A 25,853-nucleotide genomic window follows, 5' to 3' on the forward strand; every position below is an offset into this window, starting at 1 on the left:
GCCTCAGAGACAACTCTAGAAAACTACAGGCAAGATCTGGACAGAATCAGCAAGTATTTAGTGTTGTTGGAAAATAAAGCCAGATTGCACAGGCTGATAGCCACGTGATCCCCTTCTAACATGCATCATTTCTCTTAGTAACAACAGGCAGTGCCTCACACACTGCTTTGCAAATAATGATTAAGGTCAAGAATACTTCCCCAGATTGTAGCCTGCCCTTTGCACCTGCAAAACCTGAGTTATGGAAAGTTGACTTGAGGCCACATTTAATAAAAGCCTTACCCGCATGTCACAATAGGGAACCTGCTGCCATCCCACCCAGCAGCATGACCTGGAGCAACTATTTTAAGCATTGAGGCATTCAACAGAGTCAGAAGGAGTCAGGAGCACTGGATTTCTGAGGGGTGACTCAGAACCTGTACCGCACATGTAGGGTCCAAGGAGACAGGGGGCCTGGGAAGGGCAAATAGGTGTTCCCTTGTGTGCCCAGTGAGGAGCTGCTGAGAGCCAGACAGCTGAAAACACCAGGGATGTATCTGAACAGGCACCTGCCTCCTGGCTTGCTCCTCTCAGAAGTTGGCTGACATGGCACAGAAGCATTTTCTAAATATCAGCTGTAATTTCTCACAAGTGGTGCATGAGATATTCACCACCCAGCCCAGCACCCTCCTGAATGACAGATGATGCAGAGCCATGCAGGGAAGCACAGACTGAGGCTGGAGGTTGACTAAAATATGGCTAAGGTGTACTTCTGTCTCTCTGGGAAGGGTTTGTGCTGCAGTGATGCTGTCCTTCCATGAAACTCGTGTTTTGAAGCAGTTTGTCAGGAGGTATCAGCATGCCTGGCAGGTTTGTCTAGCTTGGGCTTCTTCAAATAAGGAAATGAAGGGAACAAAGGGAATTCCCAATTTTGCATGTTTAAACAGCAAGACTGAAAGCTATTTAGGATCCTGCTGACCATATCTCAGATCTTGCAGGCTCAGTACTGTTCAAACCTCCTTAGCAGGCTGAAGAGCATCCTTCTGACTTCTGAATTGCAGCAGAGGAAGAAAACACTTACAGAGCTCTCCAAGAAAAAAAGGGAGGCCTTCAAGAAAAAAGAAAGGACTGACCTCTGACAGTTGATCACTCTCTGCTTCCACCTCCTTGTGGGACAGAGGTAAGGGATCTTCCCTACACTTTGGGCACATCTTTACCCCTTCATTCCTGTGCACACCTGGCACCACACACTGCTGGGACATTCATGCCTCCCATGCTTTTTGTACTTGCTCTGCCATCCAAATCCACTAAATACACTTTAATCTAATTGTAACCATTGTATCAAGCAGAGGAAAAGAATTAAGAAACTTCAGCTTACAATGTGCCAACTATTCTAAAAATCAGATCATTGTGGATAATAAACAGTGAGAAACAACAAAACCGGAGTCAGAGGAATTGGAGTCTTTTATGGTCACTGATGTAGTAAATCAGCACTGCAGTTTAACACAGACAAATGTAGTGTAAAGTAATATATCTGAGGGGAAGAACTGGACTTGAAAGCACATATTTAAATGTGACATTCATGCAGTACCCTAGCCAGGAAAATGAGGCTGATTTCATTAAAGAAAAATAAATCTCTGAAGACTATACAGTCCATGGATACACTAATAAAAAAGAAGGGGAGAAAAAGTAGTCCAACATAGTTTAGGCTAGTAAAATAAAAGGAGCACAAGATAGATTTTATTAAGTTAGTGAAAAAAGCCTGGATGGGAAACTCCAAAAGACTGCCTTACAGGTAGTGTGAAAAGTACCAGTGAGGATTATAGGTCAGATTCAGCTGCTGTCTCTATCCTTAGCACTGGATTTGAAGAAAACTCAAATTTAGTTAGTAAGTTCCCAGGATATATTTATATTTAAGATAGCACCTGCATATTTAAATTATGGCAACTTCAGATGTTCTCAGCTTGTCACTGCACCAGCTCCTATGGAAACAACCCCAACTTCAAGGACAGGCAAAGAGAAGAGAGCAGGGAATAGTGGTCCTTTTATTGCCAATGGTCAGTGAAGGAGGAGAACGCTGAATTATCGTGCTCATAATGGAAATCAGAGGCCAAATCTGTGTTCTTTTCATAACCACAGAACACCTCTGAGAAGTCTCCCAGGTGCAGGTACACAGACATATTCGCTCCAGTGAAAACCAGCCCCTGCTGGTGTGACAGGGGACAGACTGCCCTGTGCTCCTAAAGTTAAGAGCAAACTAACTCTGGCCAAGGACACTGGAGGGAAACTCCTTGTTTTTAGGAAAGCTGTGGTTCTGCATGGGTGCAAATGGCCTGTGAGGCACTCAGAGACCCAGTGAACTTATGGAAACTTCCTTCAGGAAGATGAGGTCCAAACAGCTTGAGCTGTGATTTCCACCAGTGGCTCTGTGGAAATCAGGTATCTCAGAGTGAGCACCACAACACTGACCTTCCTCAGAAGCCAGATTTATTCTCAGCAGAGAAAGAAAACCTCTCACAGTTGCCAGATTAAGCTGATCAAGAACTAACAAGAACTGGAGGAGCAACAGGAGTGGCCTCCTCCACTCTGCCTCCAGAGAAAAATCTGGCTTTTATTACAAAATTCCAGCCTGGAGCTTCCTCCCACAGGATAGACCAAGGAGGCCCAGACTTGTATGAATTAACCAAAAATAACACTTCCAGGGAGGGAGAGGATGATTGAGGGAATTGCTGATGGGATACAGAGGCCTCTCACCTCCTTCTCACCAGTTCAAGTCCAGAAGTCAGGAGGAAGGAGAAAAAGCCTCTGACTTTGAGAAGTATGTTGCCTTTAGCTGATTTACTGGGAAGAAGTGACTGCCACAACCACCATCATGTCAGGTAGCCCCAAGCCAGCGGACAGAAGAGCAACAACTGTCCTTCCCATCTCCACAATAATCCATTTTAAAGAGCTGTGTGTTGCATGTGGCAAGGCTCAGATTGACAGTGAGCTCCGGGCTCCACCAGCAAATATGTTTAAAAATAGTCAAAGCAAACAGGATTCTGTTTGGGGAGGGAAGGAGCCAGACACCTTTTTGGCTGTGTTTGGCCAGCAGCAGGGATATGGTCTGGTTAATCCTGACCATCTCCACTACACATCCTCATTGCTATGGCAATGTCCCATAAACAGAGCAGGGATCAGCAGCTCCCTGGAGCAAGGAGGCGGCACTGTCCTCAGGTAGTGGCACTGCATTAGAAGAAGGAAAACAAGAAATTTGTGCAGGCAAGCTGAAGACTCACTAGAGCATGTAAATGTTACCTAAATTTGTGCATCAGCATTTAAATACCACGAGAGCTGGAGCTGCAGCTGAGCAAGAGCAAAGCAGATGAACACAGAGTGTCTGATTCAGCCTGGGGAAGCACAGGGAGCTTGGAAGCACCCACAAACTGGGCCAAGGCTACCCCAAATGCTGTTGCTGTTCCCTAGGAGAAGCTGAGATAAACTGAAGCAGATGGCAGCCAACATGCTGGTGAGCAGCACAGAATCCTCAGAGCAACCTCGGGCAGGACAGGGAGCACCACACCAAGCTCAAGCACTGAAGCAGGAAAAAGCAGCTCAGAGAAAAGGACCACCAGCACCACAAGAAGCCTCCAGTGATGGGAGATCTCTCCTGGGGGTCTCAATGGCCATCATGGGTTTGTGGAGCTGCAGAGGGGTCTGGCTCAGGGACGAGAAGTCGCACAGACCTGATGTTAAAAAGCAGGACTTGTTTGCCCCGCCCTTGCGCAAGATGAGAAAGGGGGAAGGGAAGCACATACCCACCCCACCTTCTTGCAGAGTCTTCACACCCTGTGGCCTCTTAGAACTCTGGCTCCCCCACTGCAGTGGAGTGGCTGTTGAGAGAGGCTTTACTCAAGGTAGTACTTGGGTGAGGTAATCTAAGACAACAGGATTAAACTGAAAGAGACAATTTATGTTGTGCAAGAGGAAAGATTTCCAGACAGTAAAGTCTGTTGGGCTCCAGAGCACTTTCCCAAGGTAAGCAGCAGAACTGGAATGGCCATTCCCTGGCTCATCTGTCAAGGCTACACGAGCACTGTGTGGTGTGGAGAGCACGCTCACACAAGGAGAGAGACAGGACAGGGACCCCGGGTTTGCTGCTGTTACAGCATTCTGTGTAAAAATAGGGACCCAGCTTTTGCTCATGCACAGAACAAATTTCTATCGACAGAAGAAAAAACTGAGATGTAGGGCAAGTAAGAAAGAAAAAAAAGTCAGAAAAGTCTTGGTGGTACTTTAGACCCTTCAGTTCCCATCATGATCTCACCTTGAGTGGGTTTCTCTTGTTTTGCTTTCTCCTTTGCAAGTGTCAGAAAAATATTAAGGGACTAATATTAAGGAACTGATTTTTACCTGCCCTCCACTGCTGTAAATCAAGAATAACATCACTGGAATCAGCAGGGTGATCTCAGCTTAAAATAAGGAGGGTTAACATTTAAATACAAAAAAAAATAAGGATTAAATTATGTTCACCTCCCTGGCACATAGGTAATGTTTTGGGATAGTTTAGAAACACACTCCCAAAAACTGCACTGGAGACAGAGGTTCATCTCTCAACAGATGGGTGGATATATGGGTGGTTTTCCAAAGGCCTGGAGGTCATATCCCCCCTTCAAGCACCCAAAGCAGCCCCTGAAGCTCAGTCAGGCCCCCAGTCACCTTGCACAGGCAATGATTCCATTCACCTCATAGCTGCCTTGCCTGCTGAACCCCTGTGAAAATGCCAGTCTGTCACCTCATTTCCTTTCACATCCAGAATACAGAGCACAGCTCCAGGTAAATGCTGTTTCTTGGGCTCCTAGGAGGTGCTGAGAGCAACTCCTGCTACAGTTTCTCTCCTCCCTCTGTTACATGAGCTCATTACTCAATTTTGGCTATGTGTGTCTCTGCTAGTAAACTAACCCCTGCCAGAGCCCATTCTTCAGCCCTGAAGCCAATTGGCACAGCCTGACGCCTACATATTATTAAACTCTCTTACACTCTGAAACAAGGTGACTACATCCAAACTGCCTTTGGAGTGTCCTGGCCCTTCCTGAACTCCAGCAACACCCAGAAGTTGTCTCAGATCAACCCCTGTGTGGTAGCACAGATCCTCAAGACCACCTCACTAGTACATGTATAAGCCTGTTGTGAGAATACTGAGTGAATACTTTTTGTTAAATCCCCCAGTAGCACAACACTCAGAAAGGGTCTGGGAGATTGGAAGACCCAAAAAAGGATTTCCTACTCAACTCAATTAAAAAAAAAAAAAAAAAAAAAAAAAAAAAAAAAAAAAAAAAAAAAGCCTTTTATGGAAGAGCTGTGAAAGAAACTTTGAGCTTTTACCTAGAAACTGGCTCCAGGCAAAACTGTCAGTAAATGTCTCCTGGGTCCCCTATTGCTTATGACAGCAAGATAAGGGGTGCCAAGGCAGGACAGGGGGCTTGAACTTTCCCCAGCCATGGGAGGAGATGTGCCTTGGCTGGGGCAGTGGAGAGCAACTGAAGTGCCCAGGGTGAGCCCAAAGCCAATTTCCTACATACCCATCTTGTACCTTTTCCCACCACTTTCTCATTAGGGAAGGAGGGACAGAGAGAACTCTACTGCCAAACCAGCATAAAATGAGAGGGAGCTGAGAGAGCAACATGAATCAAGCAGTGACTGGGAGGTAAACACACCGTACACAACGCCTGGGGATCATTTTTCCTGGGGCCAACTCCAAGGCTTTTATTGCCCCACTTACAATTAGCTGGTAAATATTGTACATATGATTGACCTTTCTAAATGCTGCTGGGTAGCTGGAGGTGTTGGGAGCTGATCCTGCCTGTGAGGACCCGAGGTTGTGCAGCACCGACTCTATCTGCCGGTGTGCAATGCTCTGCAAGCGCTTTTCTTCCTCTCTTACTGACACATTGAGATTTACTGCCCTGTGTCAGTGAGTTCAAAAAAACCTTTTAACTCTGGAAGCTCCGGGAACCGGCTCCAGCACATGCTTCGGGATTTATCCGTCACTTTGTTATGCCTTGTTTGTCCAAGAAACAGTCAAGACTGAACGAGTCAGGAATGACAGAAATAGTACATGAAGTCACAGTTGCTCCACTTTAAAGCACAAGCATTTGTGTAGTTTTCCTACCAAATATACGTGTGTTCAGCGAGCAAATAAGGCAATGGCAGAGGAAAGGCAACACAAGCAGGATTTTACAGATGCCAGTTGAGTCGTGCCCGCTCCTCCAAGCGAGGGTAACACAGATTTCCACATGTATCAGCTTTTTCTGCTCAGAAAAGCTATCCCCGGGACTGGACACACTCACAAACCCCGTGAACGCTGCCGCAAGCCAGCCCTGGGAAAAACCTGGGAGCACTAAACTGAAGATGAAAGACAAACACGTAAGAGAAAAGGCTGAGCAGCCCCTGCTCTTTGCCTCACCTCCTCTCGCTGCCTGCCCGGGTTCTGGACATCCCCGTGCCGCTCTCCCCCTCTGTTCAACAGCCCTTTTTCCGTCACTCGCATCAAGCCACCAGCACAACAGCACCAATGCCAGCCCTCACAGCTGACCTGTCCGACAGAGTGAGACGCACGGGGCTCCTGTCCCCTCCCTGTCCCCTCCCTGTCCCCCCGCAGCCCCTCGCCCACCCAAACACCCAGCACCGGCATCCCCGGCCCCTCGCTGCCCATCTCCTGCACGGACAGCAGGAGCGGGCGAAGTTTGCGGGACAAGGATGGGTTTGCTCTCACCGCCTCCGGTTCCCAGCAGCCTGGGACGCTCCGCGGGCTGCGTGGAGAGAAGAAAGTTGTTCCAGCGTTCGGCTTCTTGGCGCTCCTGGCAGCGGGCAGGGAGCTGAGCCCGTGGGACAGCAGGAGCAGGAATGCGGCTTGACAGGCGGGAGCGTGAGGTGTGCCCAGCGCTGTCACATCCTCCCCAAAAGCCGCCGGCCGGGAGGGAGGGAGGGAAGGAGGGAGGGCGGACGCCCTGCGCGTCTGCGGGAGGGCTGGAGCGCGGAGCGAGTGTCGGGGAGGGCAGCAACAGGAAATGACACAGAAACTTCACCAGGCTCCAATCCAAACTTGGCCCCTGACATGAAAGAGAGGGGAGGCAACTGGGGGCGGCTGGGGGGGGAAGAGAAATTTTTCGCCCTCGTTAACCAGCGTAAAAATCTGCTGACTGGGAAAAAAAAAATCACTGTGACAAGTTTTATTAAAGCAAGGAATGAAGGGGGTAGGGGCAGGATTCCCATCAGAGTTTATTTACTTGAGCAGGAGTGGTGCGATAATGTTAGACACTAAGAGCAAAATGCCATTTTCAGCATTTTCCTGGCTTTTCCAAGCTGTCGGATACTCCAGCGTGTGCCGGAGGGCAGCAGGCAGGACCGAGGTCCCCCCTGCATCCTGAGCGGCAGCTGCTGCCCCAGGAGCCGCTCCGAATGCGGCAGTGCCCGCAGCTCCCGGGGCAGGGGACGGGCCGGGCTCCCGGGACTGTGCCCAGCCCGGAGAGGAGCACACGGCCCTGGGGACAGGACAAGGGACAGCCCAGGCACCCGCGAGATGCGCCAGTGGCACGACTGACAGAGACAGAAAATCACACTGAGTCAAACCTTTGCTCGCATGGATGCAAGAAACTGCCTTTACTGAACAAAGCTGGATGGATACTTCAGAATCATATAAAGTCATTAAGATTTTATGTCCCATGAGCATATACCTCAAGGTATTTCTTACCTTGGTCTTTGAATTCGGAAGTCAGATGGCTGAAAAAAAGAGTATTAGTAGAAAAAAAAATCACAGAATAATCACTCCAGTGTAGTGATTACTAATCAAGATACAGGAAAACTTTGTAATGGAAGGATGTCGCCATGGAATGGAATGTTGTAATGGAGATGTTGCCAAGTCCAACTAACAACATGCTCACCACTAAACCATAGCCCCAGCCATGACACCTACACATTTTGGGAACACTTCTGAAGATGGTGACTCCACCATGTCCCTGACCAACCTGTTCCAGTGCTTGACCAGCCTTCCAGTGAAGAAATTTTTCCTGATATCCAAGCCAATGGATTTTCTAATAGCATCATTCCTAATCTATTTGGATTATTTTCCTAATATTCACTCTAACCTTCCTGCAAGGCAAACCCTGTGAACACCTCTCTACATGGTGGGTGCAAGGGCACAGCAGCTTTTGAACTTGGTTGCAGTTTTTAAAGTATCCTTTAAACTAAAAATGTGTCCTTTTCAGTCAGCCCTGACCTAGCCTGACTCTGGGCTCTCTGCAAATCCCACCTTCCCTTGCAGTAGGCAGTGCCATAAACTCTTTGACAGGAGCCCATGGGACTTTCTAAGGGGTCCTCATCTTCCTGATTAGGTTCCCACACCACTGCTGAAAGGTGGATGAGATACCCACACAACCAGGTCACTGTAGATTGAACAGAAGGTCAAATGCTGTTTGGAAGAAGTTGTATCACTCCTCATCCTACTGAAAGATGTCTTACCAGACATAGTAAACCACAGGGACAGTTGGAGCCCAGGTCTAAGCTCAGATTTAACTCTTTCCTGGAAAGCAAATATAAACATAGCCATTCTGCCTACAAATATGAAAGTGGTGGGAGATTTTTTTTCCTAAAAATTGACCTTCCTCAGGCTAAGGATGGCCTCACTGAGACATTTCCATTTACCAATCAGTCTTATAGGAATATAATATTCTCACTAAAACAAGAATATTTAAATATTCCTATTTAATAGGAATATTTTAAGGCCAGGTGAGATCACTCATTTGATAATTTCCATCACCTGGCCTGATCACCTACATAGCTGAAGCCACAGAATGGTGTCCCAAAGCAACACCTGAATCATTACAAATTATGGTACATCATGCAAGGACACATCCGCCCCAGATCAGAGGGTTTCAGGGAAGGACAATCCACCCCAGATAAGTTATTTCAGTGGCTATCACCCTGTCAGGAAGAAGGGCTGCCTTTCTGATTTGCATTTGTCTGGCCTCACTCTCCACCCTCAACCCTGGCCATCACTCACCAGTCTCTCCAGGAAGCTGCATATCAGGCATGGACAGAGAAGGCTGAGCCCACCAAGGTACAGCCCATCCTCAGTCTACCCCCAGAACAGCAGGAATATTTCAAGCCTAGGCATAGCTGGGGACCCTCCAATATTTTGGTTGAAAACAGCCAAGCTATGCAGCTCTGAGTGGGAACTGGAGCCTGCTGCTCCCTCTCCATGCAAGCTCAGCTTTACAAAACCACAGACAAGTCATCCCATAACCTTGTCCTGAATAAATAAAAATAGCTGAGCTTTTTTAGTCTCTCATGGTAAGGCAGATTTATGGACAAACCACAAACCATAGCTGTCACTTTTTCAAGATCCATTTCCATTGCATTAAAGTTCTTTTTCAAATGTGCCTACCAGACCTGGATGTGGTATTACCTCACCTATACTGTAAATTTTTAGCAGACTTAGACTCCTATCCAGTTGCTCCATCAGATGCATCCCTCTCTTTGCTGTGCCTTTGTGAATGCAGTAGCGACCTAAAAAGCTGAATTGGGGATTTATTGTTATAGTATCATTTTACTCCAAACTTCAACCTTAAACACAAAACACTTTCAGATTTGGCATTTATACAGTGTTCAACATATGCTTTGATCCAAACAAGGGCTTTGACCTGCCTAACCCTTGGTGTATTTCTTTCGCTCCTGTGAATGACTTGAGCACAATCGTACGGTATCGGTTGTCACTTCCCTAATGAGAGGTTATTTTCAATTAATCAAAGAAATATAAACAGAGCCTTGTATCAAGTTTAAATAAGCTCAGAATAGTTCTGCCCTTGAAACAGATGTCTAAAGCTGTGTTTCCTTTCAGATCAGAGCTAGTGCACTGTCAAGAAGAGATCTTGCAGATCTGTTTGCTCAACAAGTTCAAAAAACCAAATATCAGCTCAAAACCCTAACACAGTCCAGTGTGGCCCATTGAAGTCAGTGAATTGGGCAGCCCATGATGCAGATTAGGGTAACCAGGCCAGAATCAGATTTGTGAGGTCTTTACAGATTAGAGAGAACAGCAGAAGGGAATTAGATAGCACCACATTATTTCAAAGTAAGGCTAGCCCTGCATCAAGCCCAGCACACCATAGCTGCTTCCCCATGGTTCTGATCGTGAAGAGGTCAAATAACAAAATGAGAAGAGAAAGAGATTAACTAAACAGGGTCAGGGCTGGTCTTTGGTCCCAGGGCCAGCAGGCACAGCCTCATGTACAGGGGGGCTAAATGCCCTTAACCTCCAAAAAAGAATGGCCCCATGCAGACTTCCTGTTGGGAACAATCTCTTGGTCATGCTACTGGTCAAGCTATGCCAGAGACTTGGCACCTCACCCTGGGATAAACAGGGACCATGATAATATTTAACACCATAAAAGTTTTCCAGTGGCAGGGCCCCAATGCTGTTTAATTAACTTAACCAGTAAACTAAATATAGCTAATTTCAGAATGATAAGTTATCCAAAAGAACCACAAGACTTTTTCTTCATCCTGAAGCCTTGGGTAAATACAGGCTTGCCCTGTGAGTCTCAGATTTTTCCACACAGATTTAACATCCTTATTTCTTGTATTTAAGACAGTGGTTTTTGTCTGTAAGTTCTCCAAGGTAAGGAGCACATCTATTCCTAGAGCTTGGTCCTTACTTGTCATTCAAAAAACCAGTGTTTCAATCCATGGGGTGGGATGTATCTGCACTGTGCTTAGCCAGCTCAAGGGTAGATCTGAGCTAAATATCTGTAGTGACCCTCTCTAATTAATAGAGACTGGTCCTTGTGGAAGATAATTTGTTTTATCCAAACACAGTTTAACACAGGTGAGATGAATCCCCTCTGGAGCTGACCCTCCTGCAGCAGGGATTATTAACCTAGCTAATTATTGCAATCTCTGAACCTAATTTTCTGTGTCTACCAAGGGGGTCAAAAATAAAATATGTGTTTACCTCACAGAGCAAAACATGGATTATTTCATATGTATAAAATAAATATTATAATAGTGTTGTCACGACTTTTGATGGCAGAAACAAGTCATCTTCTGTAGCCTCTAAATGAGGTAAACTCTGATTAGGCCATTAAGTTTTCATGCAGTTACCACTGAAGCCCAAGGTGCTGTGTGGCACTAAAGTACATCTTCTCAGCAGGGATCCACTGTGGATTACAGGGTGTCAAGGGCAGGGGAAAGCCACCATGTATTTTATTAACTGACTGTCCTGAGAGTAATAAATGACTTTTCAAAGGGAATTCATCTGAAAGAGTTTCTTGTACTTGTTTTTGTTGTACATATACATATATATCATTAAATATCTCTGCACTAGGTGACATTTTCTCTTGCTAAAAATACTCACTATAATCAGTCAGCTTTTCTGAAAGTGTGTTCTGATAATCTGAGCTCATTCACAAATAGCACCTGCAGCAACACCCAGCAGAGGTATGGGAACACATTTGAGAGCATTCACACAGCAACTCGTTTCCTTGAAAATGAACATCACATTTCCATTTCTACCTAGGAATGAGAGCAAAGAAGGGAAATAGCTTGTTGCAAATGGATAGGTTTTGCCTGTTTATTTGTGAGGATGTGCAGCATGCAACTATTGAAATTCTAGCATGGAACTTATGCATTTGGCTGCTATATAAAGCGGATTCATAAGGGTTTTCTTTTACTAGTTTGTCTTTGTTTTTCTTGCTTTTATTTCTTTTTTATTTTTTCAGTCCAAATGGCATCATGGTCTCTGGTGGAAACCAGGGGGACCTGTGGCTGAAGGATCTGCACAACCCTGGATAAGGATAGAGGAGGGGAACCAATCATTTTTTATCCTTTTGGCAGATCTATAACTAAAACCACAACATGAACCATGTGCCAAAATACTGGGTTTATTAATTATACTCTCACCTGGGGAAATTATTTCTGTTTGAAAGAGTACCTTAAACTGCTTACAGCAGCAGGATTATGGTGTGGTGAATTCAAACAGAAGGAATAGTCTTATATAACTTTTTTTCCTTCAGTACCTTTTATTTCACTCCAGATTGTCTGAATCTCACAAGAAAAAATATAATGCATCAGAGATGTATTCTTTTCTGGCTTTTGCAGTTTTCATATGTTAACATTAGATTATCTGCCATTTTATAAAAAAAAAAATTGAATAATTTCCATTCCATACATATCTGCTCCTCCCCATGCTATTTTTGGCATTTATGAAGCCATCTACATAAACTTCAGGGGCAAATGACCTGTAAAAACTAATGAAGATCTGTAACATTTATGTAACATAACATCCTATGTATTTTACAAAAGGAGAAAAGCTGGTTTCTTCTTCTCCCCTCTCCCTCAAACAGACAGGAATTGTTCCTCTCAAGTCTGTCTCTCTCCAGAAAAATTTGACCTACAAATGGCTTTCTCATAACTCAGCAGACTAGTTTAGTCCTCATATGGATTTATCATTAACCACATAAGCACATGTTGTCCATTTTGCCCAACCTAATGAATGTGCTATAAATAAAACTCTAAAAGCAGGTTTCACCATTCTTATCCAAGCTGTTGCTGCAAGTCCTTGTAACTCCCAAACCCACTTACATTAGAAACATTAATCACATTATTATAATTCAAAGCATCAGCTCTCTACAGCTGAAACTCCCTAGCACTTGACTTTGGCTAGACCTCTAACCTCAACTTATCACTTTCAGGCGTACTCCACATTTTCTGCTCCAATCTGTCACTGATGTAGGAAAGACGTGGGAAGTTGCTTTCAGACGGTATTTTTAACCTAGGAGTGTCTCATTAAAAAGAGAGCTTAGTATAGAAACTCTGAAACAAAACCTTTCCCACTTCACTAAGCACAGCAACCTGAAAGTACCAGAGGGGTATTTCACCACAACTCATGTCATTTTAAAAACCAAAGCAACATAAAGAAAAAGGAAGTTCTCATGGAAAAGACACTGTTGAGTGTAATTCCTATCTACCCCACAAATATTTTATATGATCATAGGATTATCTGTAGAGCTTTGTCTTTTCCATCTAGAATGAAGGAGGCTGAATCAAACCATCTATTATTCTGACTTGCCTGCTCATTCATTAGGAGTGTATTTGTACAGTTTGTGTTGTTCCTACTTATTTCAGCTGACAGCATGGAGATCATATTCCATCTTGACCAAAGGTTTTAAAAGGCAATAGAAACAAAAGATTAATCTGAGGATATTATTTTTAAGCCTCATGTGCTTTAGTCTGGAAATAGAAAGACAAAGATAAAACTCCCAGAAGGACAGCCACAGCTAATGAGAGCCTGAGAGGAAATGATCGCAGATTCTTAGTTCTTCTGATGGATGTCCTTCTAGCCTTATTAATCAGAAATTCATGATGCCGATAAATCACCAAAGTAGGATAACAAATGAAGGTGAGTTTGGATGTAAAATGATCCACAGTGAAGGATTACAATAAAGGAGGAAAAGGAGGGGGAGCCAAATACAGTTTTATAAACTGCATCCTCAACTTGTAAGGACTTGTAGATAATAAATATCATTCTTTTTCCACATTATCTAGGAGATTAAGAATGTTTCTTGATGTATAACTGCTGGGAAGCCTCTGTAGCACCTTCTCCAGTTACCAGGAGGTTTATATTACATCAATTGCTTTAGTTTTCCATCAATTATGATTTCATTTACAAAGAGGAACTTTAAAGTACCTTTCTTCCTTTAACCTCTTTTTGAGGAAGTAGGCTCCAGAGGCTGGAAAGGAGAATGCATGCAGAACATTGAGGGTTTTGATCTTGCAAGATTTGTCAGATCCTGCTTTGAGATTCCTGCAAGTTTTCTAGTATGACCTTATCCTGCTTGAATGATCCTATGTCACAGAGGTGTCAGCAAGGTCTCCATGCCTCCAATCACTCTAGATACAGAGCTGTTGGTTTCTATATTCAGTAAAACCCACAAAAATCAATCCACATGTGGATTTGTGGTTTTCAAGGAAAGCATTTCCCAGAGTACTTAAGAAATAAATAAATGCATTTGATGAATCAGTTCCACTCCCTGCTTTCTACCAGTGTTTTTTATGCTGTCGAATATAGCCCTGGCCATCTGAAGCAAACCAAAGCAATGCTTATGTCCTGCAAATTCAGAATAAAAGGTTATTAAAACGAGGTAGCTGGCCAATTAAAGTAAAATTTGCCTTAAGCCATGAGAGCCAGAGGTGTAACAGACACCTAAGAAAGAGAGGACAGAAGTGCATTGAATGCTTTTGAGGATGCTCCCAAATTAAATACAAATTTGTATACTGCCCTGTAGCTTTTATCTGGTTTGTGTCACAACACGAAGAGATCTCCAAGCTGATGCCCTACCAAGCTTTGCTAAGCCATGCTGCAGGACAGCACTTGGTAGGGAGATGAACCAACTTGGACCAGATGCAGTGAAATTATGGCAGGGACATCATCTGCTGAACTGATGGACCCTATCCAGAAGCACATCAGCTTGGAGGTTCCATAGGTGTCAGTCTTACCCTGTGTGGAGCCAGCCCAAACATGTCCATACCATACTGTATTCTGTATTCTCTAGGAATATAAACAGGGATGTAGAGAATTTAAACAGGGATGCAATTAGTTTCATGGCACTTCTCAGAGCTTCCCTGGCTGGGATGACAGCTGAGGTGTCTCTGACACCATCTGCCCAAAACTCCCAGTTCCAGGTTGCAGCAGCTCACAGTGAGATGGAAAAACTGGGCAGTCAGAGGGAGAGCTTTTGTAGTGATTAGATGTCCCTGAAGAAAATAAGGCAGTTTTGTCCCTGTAATGCCTGCTTTGCACCCCCTGGAATAGTGAGGACAGCATTTCTGTTATCTCTGTTCTTGCCAACATTTCTGCATGTTGCTGTTTAATGGGAAGTACTGAAAACACACATGAATGGACACTGAATTACAGAATATCCCTTCAGGCTTTTTAAGCCATCATGAGCATGAACAGGAGACAAGTATATGTGAATATAAATTCTAAGCTGAGATGTGTCATTTTACCCCTATAGAAAGTGGAGTGGAGAAGAGAGAAAATTAAGAACAAAAGACATTGAGGAAACAAGAGAGAGGTGGGGAAAACCCTATATATAGGCTTTAGCATCTGAGAAAAACCAAGCAGAATACCTGGTGCCCAGTGGTGCAGTCTGAGGTCTGCTGTGTATGGATGTATAAGCCTGTGGCATGGAAATGAGTCAGAATTGCTGTCCCAGGGAACACACTCCACTGGTGCAGTCTAAATTCCTCTCAGGGGGTTATGTTGGACTTACATCTTGCCACATGATTCTTGCCAGATGTCTGGTCATAGACAATTGATCACCAGCAAATTATTTTAAAATGGACTTCAGCTGAGACACATCACTTCCACCCCGAGAGCACTTAATTCTTAAAATTCAAATAATTGACTGCTTGAAATCAGCAAAGGGCTATCCTCAAATTACAGTTTCATGCTGCAAAGCCTCTGTTCTTGGCAGCTCAAAGAAATCAAGGGGTATCCAGGCCCTCTTTCCACTGCTCTTGAATGAAGTATGGTATGGATTTCTAGACCTGGATTTAGGCCTGGAAGCACATCTGGAAGGTATCTATTCCCTGTGTATGTTAGATTTGTGCTACATTAAAGAAATCATGGCTTCCACAAACATAAATGAGGAAGAAAATTCCTGGCCTGAAACTAAATATTGTTGTATATTATGTCACATTGAAAGTGACTCCTGCAGAGATGATGACACTACAGCCATGAAATGTCAGATGCAGAGCCTTGGACTGCTGCAGCAACACTCCTGTGAAGGCAACTGATTGAAACTCCACCATCCTGAGCTAAGCCATCAACTCTTCCCAGCCCACACAGTGACACCTATCAAACAGGAGTCACCTCATTGCAATGTTCACCTTATCTGCTGGAGAGGAGGAACTGAGCACAAGAAAATGAGGAGTCTTTGGCAACAGAGAACAAGACAAAGAACAAACATAGCCCTTCTCAGCAAGCTCACCTAGTTGGAGTTGGAGATAAAACACTGTTGGCAAAAACCTTCTCCTTCCTGGCATTGCATTTGTTAAGTTGAATGGCTAAAAAAACCTTTAAAATTGGATGTGGAGCTACCTCTGGCCACAGGAACAGCCCTGTCTCCAGCAGCAGCACTGCTGCTAGGGAGCATTACATAAAGCAGTTCATGTCAGGTCACAAGCAGAAGACAGGCAGAGGCAGAAACACTCCAGCAGGCATTATTTTTCCACAGCACAGACAAAAGCAGGCAAATATTTAAGAACAGTAAAATGCCACTGTGTTTGCAGACACCATTTATTAATAACAGGATGGATTTTCAGTCAGTTTGTACCACAGATACCAACATCATCTTTACTGCACTAAGTTGATGAAAGTGACATAAATTTTCAAAGAACAATTATTTAAATCAAGGTGCAAAACTGACTGGGCAACCTGAAAAATTCTCCATGCTCTTGATTCCAAAGATCTGTTCCCAAATCCAAATCCATCCAGTAAATACTTAGCCATGAGTGTGTCCCATGTGCTGTAGAAGAAAACAGGAGATCAAGGATCCTGTTGTTGAAAATTGAAAAGGTAGGGACAGACAGAAGAGTGATTAAATCCTTCCTTCTCTTGCATTGCATTGCTGATGCTTTCTCATTTTTAATAGAGGTTATAGAAAGTGCAGACTGTGACCCAAGGGGCTCAGCAAGGAAAATGTTTACTCCCTACAGGACAAGAACAGGAGTTCCTAAACCAAGATGGATCCTGAGTCCCAAACTGGAAATGATCATAGACCTGGATGTGCAAAGGGAAAATGTACTGTGGTTGCAAAAAGGGTTTCAAAAATAGGAAGCTTTGGGAATTGCTGATCTTAAGGAGTTTAGTTAGATGCCTATAGATGCCTATAATCTTGTCATGTTAAGTTTTAATTGTTTTCAATATCTCAGAGTTGCATTTCTACCCTCAGGAAGGTGATGAATTTGAGAAAGGGGCTTACCATGTAAGCAAGGTGACAGAAATGGAAAAAAAAAAAGAGAGAGAAAAAAACCCCACCAGGACAAATAAAATAAAACACATCTGACCTCCCTGAAGCCTATAAATTTTGCCCCAATTTGTTATCAGTGTGTATCAAAACTGGCCATTGCAAAGAAGCACAGTCATATTCTGTGAGAAATAACACAAATCTCTCCATTTATAATGCAGCTCTTCTTGGGTTTTAGCCATTAATCATTAGCCATCTGCATACCCAGAACTCAGCTTTGCCAACATGTTCCAGATGCTGAGCTAAGATTCCTGAATCAAATATTCCCACTTCAACCTGGAATCCCCAGTGTCTCAGAGAAGGAAGGTTTCTTTCCAACAGCTGAGCTGATAGGGAATGCTGATGCTAAGCTCTCATCCTCTGCTATTTTTGAGTAATGTCTGTCATGTCAGGCTGGACAGATGGATATATCCATGGCACAGGTATGGGCCCAGAGATATTTGAAACAAGAAACTCATCAGGCTGAGAGCATCATGGCACAGTAAATCCCTCCTCCACTGTCTATTCCAGCTTCCTGAAGAACTCCAGAATTCTGTGCCTGTATCTTTGTGGTCTGCACTTAGGACATCTCCAAGACTTAGTCAAGGACCAGAAGAGGACAATGGTTAGCAACTATGATCCTCTGGATCAATGGGAAAAGAAAAAAGGGTCCTATCAAAACGATGGAATGAATTCCTGTAGGAACTGCAGACTACTTCAAATCCCATTCCTTTTCACTAAGGATACATGGTTCCATTCTTTTGCATCTGTTATGTGAAATAAAAGTGCAGCTACTGCTCTTAAAAAAACAATAAAAAACGTTTCTATAAATATATTACCAACCCAAGAAGGGTCAAGAATCTCCATCCTTTGCTGGAAGCAGAGGAGAACATAATGACAAAGAATGAGGAAAAGACAGAGGTATTTGCAAGGAGGTTATAGCAAGCTGGGATGAGTCTCTTCTCCCAGGTAGCAAGTGATAGGACAGGAGGAAATGGCTTCAAGTTGCACCAGTGGAGGTGTAGATTGAATATTAGGAAAATTGTCTTTACTGAAAGGATTGTCAAGCACTGGAAGAGGCTGCCCAGGACAGCAGTGGAGTCTCCATCCCTGGAGATATTTAGAAGATGTGATGTGGCTTTGAGGGACATGGTTTACTGGTGGGCTTGGCAGTGCTGGGTTAATGGTTGGACTTAATGATCTGAAAGGTCTTTTCCAACATTAATGATGCTGTGATTCTAAAAGATGTAAGAGGACACACATTTCATAAAACTGCCTTAAAATCCTAAGAAAATAATATGCTGCACTTCAAACACTCTTCCCCAGAGGAGAGGTTATAAAAACAATAGTTGAAAGATGTATGATCATTTTGACTAATGCACTACCAGAAGATGTTCCCATGCTCATCTGATGGGTGCAAGAAAAGAATGGAAAATAACATAGTTGGGTTCAGACCAGGTCAGGTGATCTTCCCAAAGATTGCTCCTGTCTCTTTTCTCAAGAAGCACATACCCAAGGGATTCTGTATGCAAACAGTTACTCAGAAGGGAGCATGATACAATAATAAAAACCAACACACACATTTAGAATAGTATTAAAAATTAAAATCCCTTAGTGAAATCCAGTAGCTGCTTGTTATGTATGTGTCCAACTCACTGCAACACAATGCCTCCCTGAAACTTGAGGAATATTTTAGGAGGTAAATAAGTGGATGCTCTCCATACACCACACACATTAAAAAGAGATAATTAAGCCTGTCATCCTGGGCTTGTCTGCAGTACATCAATCACAGGCAAAATCCCAGAACATCCGTGACAGGGCTCAACAAATAAATAATTAATATACATTAACAACATGTAATGGAAAAGGAGTCTTATTAATTAATCCAGTCTCATGTTTTGATGAGCCTACAAATGAGCTTGATAAAAGTAATAGTATTGAGGCAATGGGCTTTTGAAGAGCACCAAATTTGAATTCTTGAGTAATATACTTGGCTGGTTTAAAATAAACATAGTACAGTGTAGATTAATGGGAGACCAGCTGATAGCTCTCCAAATTAAATAATAAATGGCAAATGTTCACTCAGCAAGTGAACTTTCAGGCCCCTATAGATGTTATCTTACCAGTTGCTATTTAGTGTTTTTATTGCTGACACAGGAGAAAAGGTTGCACACAAGCCAACAGTGAATTTCAGTAAAGTCCTGAATGTAAGATTAAGCAATGGAGAACTTGCTTCTCAGGCATGAGAAAGGAGGCCAGAAGCAAACTGGAAAAAGCCTAGAAAGTGATAGAATCTAAGCGGTGTAACATAGACATCTTCAGCAGCATAATGCATGTACTAGAGATGTAATACCGAGTAGAAGAAGTGACGAAATTATATAACAACCCAATCTGGCATTGGTGCAACTGCTGCTGGTATTCAGAGCCTATTCTAAAGCCTGCAGGTACTGAAGAACGAAAAATGATTGAGGGAAAAGACACAAGAATGAATAAAGAAATGGGAAACCTCATTATGGAGAAAGACATGAGAAGATTTACCTCTTTAATTTTACAAAGAAAAGGCTGAGAGGTTTCTTAATCACAGACTATAAGTGTTCAAAGAGAGAACTAGAATTAGCTAACGAAGTTCCTTCCACCTTAAAAGATCGTATAGTGGCCAGCAGGTAAAAGTTAAATCTAGACATTCAGAACAGATATAATTCTGGTATCTTTGACAATTTTGTGGGATACTTACAGTCACTGGGAATCTTCAAACCAACTTCTTTTAATTTTCACTCCAGTTCAAAGAGCAATTAATTTAGGGAGGTCTTATGGCCTCTTGGCCTCAGTAATTTATCAGTTAAATGACAGGGCTTCAAATGCTTCTGTGGGAGGTTATTTTACAACCTAATAAATGTCATCTTTGGGAAAAGTTTCATGGGATTCTGCATTTGTCTTTAATACACTACTAATGGAGTAATTGATTCCCTTGTTTTCTCTTCTCATCAAAGCACAATTAAAATAATGATCTTTCAGCAGATAATAACACCTTTTCTAATACTTGTAAAGAATAATCAGAGAATGAATCAAGCAATTAATTCTTAGTCCTTAGTCATCCCTCCCACTCAAGACCCAAACCAATGTTCACTTAAGCACAGGAATATGTGAGGAATGTTTCCTTCAGCCAAGCACTGGAGAAAAAGAGGGAAATTTGGCATTTTTGACTCTAGGATTGGGGTATCCAAACAAGAAGACTATGCAGAGAAAATGGAGATTCTTACAGGGGTTGAAATAAATGTGCTCCTGTGGTTAACACTCACTCCTCTCCATCTTTACTTGCTTTTTGGCTGTGGCTTGTCCCTTTGGTTGCTCATGCTTTAATTTTCTTCATAATCTCAATCCTGCTACTCAGTGTCTAAACACTATGTGTATTTCCTTAAAACCACAAAAAATCATAAAATCATAAGAATTGTTTGGGTTGGAAGAGACTCTAAAGACCCTCTCATTCCAATCACATGCCATGGACAAGGACATCTTTAACTAGGCAAGGTTGCTCCAAGCCCCATCCAGCCTGGCCTTGAACACTTCCAGAGATGGGGCATCCACGGCTTCTCTGGAGAACCTGTTCCAGTGCCTCACCACCCACACAATAAAGAGTTGTTTTTCTAATGTCTTCCCAAAAAAAAAAGGGCACATGAGGGGGCACCTGGAGTTGAACCAGGGACCTCTTGATCTGCAGTCAAATGCTCTACCACTGAGCTATACCCCCTTCCTATTTCCCCTTTGTAAATGAAATCCATTAGGACATTCCCTGCCCCAGGGAGTTCATAATATGAATATGAGCCAGCCTTGCAGAACTGGTCCAGCACGGACAACCTCTCTGCATTTCTTCCTGAGCCTTGTACAAGACACACAGGGGTGTAGGATTTCTGGGGTAGCTCAGCAATGTCTTATGAACAAATAAAAACTTACAGCTAGTGCTGGACAGTACCAGGCAACAAATTGCAAAATTATGGGAAAATTTGCTCTGCGTTCCCTTTAACTCCTTCCCTGCACTTCTTTCCAGATATGGAACAGACTTATCTGTCCAGTTCCTTTGACCAGATGTGCACAGCAAGGCCAGCTGCATTGCCCATCCCTTTTCTCAGCCAGCACCACGCCCTTGTCCCCTCAGCAGAGTAGCTGAACACCCACAATCAGAAGTAACGGTGGCCTGATGACTCCAGGGACTGAATCCCCATCTCAAAGCAATGGTGATAATTCCCAAAGGACAGTCCTGAAGTTCAGCTTTCACTGAGTAATTCCCAGGCCTCTGGAAACAGGCTGGAGAACAGTAAATTTAGTAAGGAAACAGAGATCCTACAGGTCCCTATTGCATCACCAGCCCTCCGTCTGAAATATTTCTTAGTATCAAGATTCTTGCTGGAATCACAATATGTGTTCAAACACCAGTACAGTGAAACAGCATGTCCATGGGGTCAGCCAGGAGGATATGGTTTGGAGAATCCAACGCAAGAAAAGTCAGACAAACACTAAATAAATAAATGGGAGAGGCTGAAGCCTAATAGAAACTAAGAGAATTTGTTTGCTCTAAATGGCGGACCACATGGACTGAGATTTCTGTAGAAAGCACCTACAGACAGGTACATTCACTGGGAATTTGGGTAAGGTCCCCAGACTGAACTTTTTGGCACCATTTGCTGTGATTTTGATTCATCCAAAGTTTGCCACACATCAAAAATTATTAGTATGAGGGCTTTGGAAAGGATGATCTCTCCCAAGATGAGCACCATCCCACAATGAGCTACCATAGCCAACCCTCCTTCCAAACCATAAATAGGGCTCTTAAACAAAAGCAGTCTAACATTGTTCCCTTCCCTGAGGTATCTTCCACCAAGTCTTGGCATTTATTCATTGCTATGTGTTTCTGGTGCCTCCAGCCTGTTTTCAGTCTGCTTTATAATCCTCATCTCCAGTCAATTTAAATTAAATTTTCATCTCAGTCTTCATGAAACAATACATTAATTGCCTCAGTACATGAATAGACATCTTATTTACACAGATTAAATGACCATATTCTTTTCATCTACTTGGCCTGCAGTTGGATCAAGCCAAGTGATTAAGTTTTGTCTGGATTTCCTTCCTACAAATCAATGTGTGTGTCATCCATGTTCCTTTTCAACGGTGAAATCAACATGTGTAGAGGGGCAGCATACTTCCTACATGCTACTAAAGGAATCAAACTAATAACTAAAGTGTGCTCTGAGTCACACAGAAAATTCAATAAAATCTTCTTCACCAGGGATGAGGTTTGCTTTAACTGCTTACAGATTTACTTTGTTTAGTCTTTTCTCAAGTATTCCATGACAACAAAATTCACCCCCCCTTTTTTCCATCATTTACATTCCATTTTGGTAACTCTCTTGAGGGTTCACTAATATACATGTGGCTCCATGTGAATGCATAGCACAGCAAATTCTTCTTCCTTCCTTATTCCTTCACTAGACATGGAAGCCAAATTTATTGGATAGTTACTAACTCTTTTAATGACTGCTGCTCATTTGTAAAGATCAATACAACATATTCTCCTCTGTCTTCTGGCTCTCATTTGATTCTTCTGGTTTTCAGAGACAACTTTGTGAGCCAGCTCCTTGACTAATTGCATGACAAACACAGCAGGCAGATTTGGTTTCCCAAGTTTCATTTCTAAGATTTTCCTGTTTCCCATATCCCTAAAAATTCACCCCTTTCCTGATGTATTCAGTTAATGTTAGTGTCAGGAGATAGCACAGAGATTCAGTAAATCCAGCAGTACTGACTTCAAGTTCTTATTCTGTGGGGCCTCCTAATGCTGTTAGACAGTTTGAGGTCTAAAATGGGATGAAAGGAGACAAGGCGAGGTAAATATGTCACTTCCACTCACAGCACTCTATGGATGTTCCCCAACTTGGTGAAAGTCAGCTAACCCACAAGAAGTGCAGTAAGGTATACAGGCATGTGGAAAAGTTTCTGTCTGTAGTGCCTACAGACACCCTTTGCACAGATCAGAACTCCTTTTCCACCATGGACATGGGGTCACCCCAGTACAAGAACAAGATTCTGTATCAGCTTCATGTCTGAACTCTTTATTTCTTTGTGTCATTCCACTAAACAGAAATACAAATTTCCATCACCAGTCATGAAATAGCTGTTTCAACAGAGTTCTGGAAGTTTGAAGACATACACACCCCAAAAAACAACCAAACATCTGAGCAGCAAAATTATGTAAATTGGAGAAAGTGAAGTGTCCTCTACATGGGCCCTGCCCTTTCAAAGCACAAACATTTCCAAAAGCTAATGGAGAGAGAAGTTTATTCTAGCTGCTGTATGACTCAGACTGGCATAAGGAACAGGCCAGGACAGTTCTGGGACAGCAAAGTGGGGAGAAAATAAAAAGGCCAAGTACTGCCTTGGTTCAGAAGATGTGAAACTTTCAAGTAACTGAACACCAGACTATTGAACATCCCCGTCTCCCACCAGTTCCAGCATTCTGCTGCACACACAGGCCAGTGAAGCACAACCAGCAGCCTACATCAAAGTCAGGACTGTGTCTATAGTGCTTCCATCTGAAGTGTCTAATACTTCCACCTCATCACTTACACAGGTTCTGAAAAGAGATGTGAACAAAGGTGAACACAGTGAAGATCTTCAAAATGGCCAGTTCTTTAGGGAGCTTCAGGCCTGGGCTGTGGGTCCTAAGGAAGGATGTCAGGGAGACACAGTTGTGGAGTACAGCAATGATTGTTTGATGAGATGAGAAAAGCAAGGCAAAAAAGATCAAAATGGACTAAATAAGTCTCTTGGTATCAGCATCTGTGACTCGCTTGCTATCAGCATTGTGACATTGCATTACTTTCTCCTGTTGTCTTGCCTAAGACCTATTGAAATGAGAGCAGCACATCTCAGACAATTTGTTGAAATCACTTCAAGTCTCTGAGTGATGTTAATGGTTAGTGACCGAGGGTGGAGTGCAGGGAGGTGAATGGCAGATAAGTGGCAGATAACAGCATCCACCTTCATGGAGAACTTTTATCTGAGCACTTCCACGGATTGTGAATATATCTCATCACATCCTACTCTTTATCTTACTTACCTTCATCACTCTTCTGCAAAGTACCCTCATATTTTATTTTTAAATGCAGAGATGAAGAAATGAGGGAGTAATTGACCTATCTAAGGTCACCCAGGCCTGTCCAGGCTTCCCAGACTGGTTCAGACAGAGACCTCACTTGCACTTTTGGAACTGCAGACAAATCTTATGGGTGTTTGGTCCTTAAGGATGTGCTCGGAGCTCTGTTGCTCCCTCCCCTCACAACACCAGCACTGCAAAACCTGTCATGAGCTGGCAGAACAGTTAAGGGCATAAGTACCAGTGTCAGACCTTGTGAAGGTGCTCCAGGTTTGTTGCATGGGCTCTAGGAGCTGCCAAATTTAAAGAGACTCAAGAAGATTTTTGCAGAAGTATTCACAGAGACAGCCTGTCTCCACATGTCTATCAATAATGCTCAAGTGTCAACACTTCCAGACTTGGATCTGAAGATGCCCTCACCTGCTATCGGTTTGCTAATGGCCATTATCTGGTTCATAAATGGGGAAAGTCAGGCACAAAACAATAAAACAATTCTTCTGCAGTAACTCAGATCAGAGCTGGAATATTAAAAAAAAAAAAAAAAGAAAAAAGAAAAAAGAAAAATTGAAATCCTGGCTCAAATATCCTGTATTATCTACAGAGTGATTGAACTGCTCCTCTCAGAGTTTTCTCTTTCATTCCTTTTCCATAACTCCTACTTCTCTCCCATTGCCAACCACATCTCTCATTGCCAGTTTCCTTCCTGGAGTCTTTTCCACCATTCTTACCCTAGCAATGATCCCTTCCTCCCAGTTCTGCTTCTTTGCTGCAGGTCTTTCCAAACACCATTGCATCAGGCCATCTCCCTGGGACCAGAGTCACCTCTGTGGAGGGGAACATGCAGCTGTTGGTGGCTGGAAAGCAGCCATAGGGCCCCCACTCCCCCCAGCTATGCTGCAGGAGGATGCTGAGTGACAGTGTCAGCAAAGAGCAGTAAAAGGCCTTGGCTTCCTGTTCAATACCTGAAAGCAGCCCCTACTCACTGGAAAATGGATCTGAAGGGGGAAGGTTGCTCCCCCTGGCCTCAACCAAATGATATTCCATCCAGCGTGAAGGAGATGTTGACAGAAGGGTCTGTGTCATCACAGATGAGATATTTTGGCTGGTAGAGATGTGTCTCCACCAGTCAGCTCCACTCCAGCAAGAGGCAGGACACTATCAGAGGCTCCTGCTTGCCCACAGCCAGAGGTGAATGCACAGTGTTCCAGTCTGCTCATAAAAAGGGCTGTCAGGGAGGGCAGAGGGAGGGCACAGGCAAGACAGCCAGCTCCTCTGTGTTATGTGTAAGGAGTCAAGGTTAGACGTGGCTTTAATTAGGGCATTGCTGCTTTGATTTGAGAACACAGGATTTTGAAAGCATACAGGTTTCATGTTAAGTTCTTTTTGAACTCAGGAGAAAGGGCTGGACTTGCTATTTGTGAGCATCTCACTGATCTACTCCTTGGGTCTGTCAATCCATGGTGTCCTCCTCCAGTGCATCTCTCCCAGGATATACTTCATCAGTTCAACCCAACTACACACAATTTGCTCTCAGAACACACAATGGCCAAATAAAGGGACTAGTATGGCATGCAGCCACAGCAAAGGGGTTTGAGCAGAGTACAGGTACTCTCCAGGCCTGCCTTCCCAAGAAGTGTGTCTCCAAGTGATGAAATGCAATGCTATCAAATATCATGACAGAA

General features: G+C 43.4%; 1 protein-coding gene and 1 non-coding gene across 2 annotated transcripts in view; both read right to left on the reverse strand.

Moving 5' to 3' along the window:
* Nucleotides 1-25,853, reverse strand: part of LOC131556183 (protein eva-1 homolog C-like) — a 201,090-nt gene that overhangs the window by 58,325 nt on the left and 116,912 nt on the right. The gene's annotated exons all lie outside the window — the stretch shown is intronic.
* Nucleotides 20,701-20,772, reverse strand: TRNAC-GCA (transfer RNA cysteine (anticodon GCA)). The gene has a single exon. It is a non-coding gene; the product is annotated as a tRNA-Cys (tRNA).

The sequence above is a fragment of the Ammospiza caudacuta genome, chromosome 3 (assembly GCF_027887145.1).
Source record: "Ammospiza caudacuta isolate bAmmCau1 chromosome 3, bAmmCau1.pri, whole genome shotgun sequence".
In the NCBI taxonomy this organism is placed as follows: Eukaryota; Metazoa; Chordata; class Aves; order Passeriformes; family Passerellidae; genus Ammospiza; species Ammospiza caudacuta.